Source organism: Lonchura striata, chromosome 3 (assembly GCF_046129695.1).
Source record: "Lonchura striata isolate bLonStr1 chromosome 3, bLonStr1.mat, whole genome shotgun sequence".
Taxonomy (NCBI): Eukaryota; Metazoa; Chordata; class Aves; order Passeriformes; family Estrildidae; genus Lonchura; species Lonchura striata.
Window position 1 is genome coordinate 31484855 of NC_134605.1, and position 6093 is coordinate 31490947.

The window sequence follows — 6093 nt, forward strand, 5'->3', positions numbered from 1 at the left end:
AAAACTTTAAATTCAGTCATCATGCTGCTCTCTTTATTAGTTTTACTGCAAGCTGAAAAAGCGGTACGATAGGATGGCGCTCAAGGTGTCATGATGAAATTAATGTATGCAATGATTGTGATACTGTCTAGCCAAAATCAGTTTCAGGAGAAGTCATCTAGAGTTGTCATGCATTGGAAGGGGCTGCTCAGGGAAGTAGTTGGATCATCATCCCTAGAGGTATTTAAAAGATGTGTAGCTATGACATTTAGGTTTAGTAGTGGAGCGGGCAGTGTTGGGCTGATATTTGGTCTTGTTGATCTTAAGGGTCCTTTTCCAATCTCAGTGATTCTGTGATTCATAAAGATCTAGCCTCCAGGCAGCTATATCTTCCCTGAGAGTACTAACCAAGCAAACATATGTGCCACCAGTGTCCTGGTATGCCTATTTCTCCCAGCCTTCCTCGCAGGTGGAACAGGGCCACAAGACCAGCACATGTGTGTGAGCTCAAAGGCACTATACTCACATTTACTGCCCTAATCATAATTTTCTGTAGGAGCAAGAGTTCTTCTCTGATCAGTTTAAGCCTTTGGGAGGGACAGGGTAATCTTCAAGAAATTTCCCAGTTTATGTCCTGTACAAAAGAAACCAGGAAGAAGCCATGGTTTAGGAGAAGCAAGCTACTAGAGCATGAAGGATGTCTCTTCTTACCAGGTTTTCTACACCTCTGAAGGGAAAATAGGGTGAGGGGAAAATATGAGGGTTTACCTTTTACAGTAAATACTGGAGGGATGTGAACAGACCAAGAGAATTACCAGAAGGACTTAGGCAGGAGTTATGCCTTACCCTGGGAGATCCACAGGTCAACACCTGCCAACACCTAACAATTTTCCTGGTTCCTGTGTTCCTACTTGTGCTTGAGCATTTCTGTCCATCTACCCATTCTAGCATTTCTTGAACAAAAATTTTCATTTTCATCTAACTTGTCGATTTATGTACTTCATGTCAGGAATTACGAAGTAGAATAGGACCCTTCTGCCTGGAAAAGAAAGGGAGATTACAAGAGTAAGGAAAATAAAAGAAAAAAAAATGGTGTAAACAGGGTGAATATAGATGGGTTGATTATAGTCTCTTTTGAAACAAGACTACACTGTTACATGGCAGGTCAAAAAGACATAAGATTCTCCCCCTTGACATAGTGGTTTAGCTAGAGATGGTCTGCCACAGGAGGCTGAGAGTTTATGCAGGCTTAAGAAGAAACTGGACAAAAACATAGAGGAAAAAATCCACTGGAGACTCCAAGATACCACCTTTGGCTCAGAGGATCATTAAGTTGCAAATTGCTGGAGGCTGGGTGACTGTTATGGAGGGATTTCTCACTACCTGCCTCTCTTGCTCTTACAGGTTTCCCACAATAAATTTTGGTCAGTGCTCAGTGCAGAATATTTATTGAGATGGACACTTGATCTGACACAGCATGGTTCTTCTCATGTCCATCGCACCCTCTGTCAACCACTGAACTTACACTACTGAACTTCAAATATTTACTGTGTGTGGTGACTCCTGTCCCACCTCCCCAGACACATCCTTTAGGCATAAAACCCAGGCATTATGTCAAACATACTGTGGAGAGGATTCATGCTAGCCTATTCCAAATACTTCTGCAAGATCTACATTGCTCAGCAGTTATTCTTTGCTTCATTTCCCTTATGGAAATGGCAAGACAGGATGTCCTATCCTGGACCCCAAGATGGGCAGAGCTGTGGACCACAGGTCTAATGAAGAGGCTTAAGGGGAGTACCTCCCTCTTTATTGATTAGAAAGAAAGTTTGGGGAAATATTTTTATCAAATTAAAATTAGCATTAATGGATAGCCCTCTGTCTAATATTTAGAACTGTCTTAAATGCCTGGATCCTGCAGACTTTCATGAGCAGAGCTGTCAACATGCCTAATCTCTTTGGGTTTAGGCTTTGCAATCACATCCAAATCTTATATGTATTTTTGACATAAAATAATTTGGAGTAATATTAAAAATAAAAATTATATATAGGACTCTGCTTAAATGGCAGGAACTTTTCTGCTTATTTTATAAAAATGCAGTAGTCTCCTAAATTTAATTAAGCCAGGCTGAGGACATGATGAAAGGGTTCTTTAACATAAAAGACTTTGAAGTTTCTAGAAAAGAGTGAGGTATATAACTCTGAATAAGGGAATCCCATAAGATTTCTCTGTGCAGAAATTAAAGTGCAAGCTCTTACCTCAAGGATGCTATTTCCATCATCTCCAGGGTATTATTAGCTTTCGCAACACATGCCGCGGTGAGTTACACAGCATTTCCCACACAGGCCGAAAGGACAGAGAAAGAAAGAAAGAGGATGCAAATAATCCATAGGAATATGTTGATGTAAAGGCTGGGGTTATGTGCATCATGGGCTCTCTACCCATGCACTGCAAGACATTTTTACTGTGTGGTCTCACCTCCTACCTTAAACACAGGCCAGATATTCTTTCCTTCATTTCACAATTCACACTAGGTCAGCTGTAGCAGGGAGATAAATTCTGGTTTCTCACATGTCACATTTAGCCACTTTTTCAAGTCCTGAGATTCCAGCAGCTGCTTTCCTTTAATCAAGAAGATACTCAGGAGTCTGATTTCTCCAGGACGTTATTGATGCATTGCCAAATACTTGAAGAATCTATCACTTAATTCTCTGTCAGATCCTATTCAGTAGCTGCCCTACACAAAATACATTAGTTGCTGCCCTAAGTAGTATTTATCTGATAAGGTAACTGAAAGTTTGTGGTTTAAATCTGCATCATGTCATGTGCTCATCTTATTTTTGGTTTTCCTATTTTAAGCCCTCCTGCTTACATAATGAAATTGCATCCTTCACACAAGTTTTGGTACTAACCCCATGCAAATCTATGGGTTTGGCTCACTGGGGAGGCAAACTGAAGCTGGTGGCTTCAGTTTGGTCCTTTGTCGTACATTCTGATTGCTGGTATCACACCTTGACAAACCTGGAAGGTGAGAAGCAGATTCTTCTCTACTACATGGGGCACATTTATGCTCCAAGACTCCCACGGTTGCTCCTCACTTGCCTTATGTAAAACTTACTGATTTCTAGGGGATTATCCTAGCTCAAGAAATCTTGAGACCTAATTATTGTAATGGCATTGGGGTGCTTTCAGCGACTCCCTGGAAAAATCCAGTTATTACCATCAAGCAGCAACAGCGCACACATATTGCAAGGTGGCAGAACTCTTGTGTCATGAATGTAATACAGAAACATTTGCCTCCAGCTCAGACACATTCTGTCAGAGCATCCTCGACGCATCTCTCCCGAGGAGTCAGATTTGACACTTGGGATGGCTGGCTGTCTACTCATCCACCCACTTCTTCTCAGGGTTTCTCTTTGCCTAGCAGGAGTGAGTACAGGGTTCACTGAGAATCCTGAAAGTAGGCTATTAAGTGACCTAGATTATTGCAGGGGGGTGCTATTTCTGTGCTTCCTGGACTATGTGCTTATGTTAGTCCCTTTGTCTCTGGGGCAGTCTCTACCTAGCAGGAAATCTGGTAGGGCAGTGGAAGAGTTATTAGGGAGAAGAGTCTGTCTGAGAGAGGAGAGAAGGTAATGATGGATAAAAATAATGGACCAGAGGAATAACTGAAATACAAAAAATGCAGTTGAAATCCAATCCTTTCTTATGTTTGTGGCTTAACATGTGTCAGTTGGCACATTAACAGTAGCATATGGGTTGCTCTGATGTGAGTTACTGCATACAGTATGTTATGTTCAGGTCTAAAATGTGTAATTCTTTTGGATTAGTGTTGGCAGATTTCACTGTGCAGCGTACAGTAAATGTTCATAAATTAAATATATTTATAAGCTTTTCTGTGGATCTCATTGCTGTCTGATCTGAGAACCTCTTAAGCAGCTCTGCAGAGCACAGCTCTGGTAACTGGAGCCTCCTTTACCAAGGTTGGGGATACCACAGGGTCTCTGCTGAGGGCAAAGCCTAGACCACATCCCGAGTCCTAGCCCATGACTGGATCTTTTTCTTGAGGTTCCAATAGGGAAACACCCATATCATTGAAGAAAACACAGATTTGCTGGTGAGCTGGTGGCAGGTAGTGCAAGCTTAATGCTTTCCAGCACGCCCTTCCTCTTTGCAGGACAATTGAAGCAGGGTACCTTCCAGGTCATCTTGTAGCTCATCTCACCATTCCCACAAAACCCAGTCTGAACACAGAGGATGCTGTCTGAGACTGTCAACTTTTATGGAGCATATCAACAAATTATCATATTCCACGTGAGTTCTGTCCATTGTTTCTCCAGAAGTGAGGTGGCCAGGCCAGGTCTTGCTTCCTGGCTCTCCCCCCAGTGAGGGTTGGCAGGTGGCAGGGTGAGGGTGCAGTCACCCACCCTGGCTGAGAAAGGTCTTGAAGGAAGAAACAGCAATGTTCCAGCATTCAATGTTTTTAAAATAAAGGAACAGAGGTAAATTCTGTATTTCTTTAGAAATTATTTCAGTGGAGTCTCTTTGTTCAATCTTTTCCCTGAAATTATTAGTAGCCCCATGTTCTCAGCAAAGTGGGAAAGTTCTGGCTGTGGCCAGTTCCCAGAGGTCCTTTTTCCATCATCAGGAGAACAAAATCCCTGGCAGAGAACATTTTAAATGCATGACACTATTGCTCAGTCTTGAGAAATGCTTCTTCATTGGGTTGGGGCAAGTAATAGTTTTTAGAGCTGTGCACAATGTTTTTTCAGCCTCTTGCTAAAATCAGTCAATTTGACTTGGAAAAAAGGATGTGACTTCTTGTAAACCTGGCTGCTAGTAAGGACTTACACACAAGAAACCTCTGTATCATGGTATTGCTAGCATTTTATGATGACTGGAGACAAAATAAGACCAGCAGTGGAAAAAAGGCTGAAAAAAATTTTTCTTAGCAAGAAAATACAATCTAATAATGAAAAGCAACCACACAAATCTGGACAAAGTACTGTAATTAAGCATTTTGTCCTCTCTCCGGGCCACAGTCCAGCCTCTCCACTAAGAGCTGCCATGATGGACATGAGCCCCCAGTCATCCAGAAGACCTGGAAGATGTCCCCACCAGTCTTGGAGCTGGGTGCCTAAGCCCAGGACAGTGCCAGTGACTGAGGAGAGTAAGCAAAGACAGAAAATGGTAAATCTCAGACTTGAGCTGCTGGGCACTGCTGTACTCAGGGACTCCAAGTGGCCCCATTTGCTGAGAGTGGCCCAGATGAGGCTGTGGTTGATCAGGTTGATCAGTTGCCCATTTCCACGATCCTCTGGATTCAGAGCAGCATGGTATTCAGCACCTCTCAGCATCCTCAGCCACATCTATGGAGCATGGACAGCCCTGTGGCAGCTGTGGTAAGCATATAAAACAAAAAGGAGGGGAAAAAACCCCACGCAATAAATCAGTTTTTGAAAATGTGCTGTGTAACCAATATTGTCAGTACTGATTTAAATCCTGCACATCGGGTATGAAGATGGCAGTGGATAAGGTTATGCAGCTTGATAGCCTGCTTGCTTTCCTCCAGTACTCTGGTTTTTGGCAGAGTTTGTTTATATTTTTACAGTGACGAAATGCATATTTTTTTCTTCTGAATCCCCCCTGTACCTGTTCATCCTCAAAGTCTCACTGTGACTGTCTTAACAGCTTTGAAAACAGATTTCTCACTTCAGGTTCTTCTCTTTATCTCAAAGAAAAAAACAAAAAAAACCACAAAAAACCAAAACCAAAAACAAAAACAAACTCAAAAAAACCCCAACCTAGCAATGAGCTTTTGATGATGAAATGTGGATTTTCTTGGGAATTTTTAAGAAGGAAAAAGAAGATCCCTTTTGTTGATAGTAGCAGTCAGTAACTAAAACCTACTTATCCATATGAAGTCAGACAATTATACAATCAATGACTGACATAAATAGTGTTGACAGGGCTAGTTTTTAAACCCATGGCCCACCACCTAGGTTTCAATCCCCTTTAAACAGGAACCAAGCTATAGTATTTAAAAAAAAAAAAAAAAAAAAAAAAAAAAAAAAAAAAAAAAAAGTGGGTGTGATTGAAGGGGAGAAGAATTA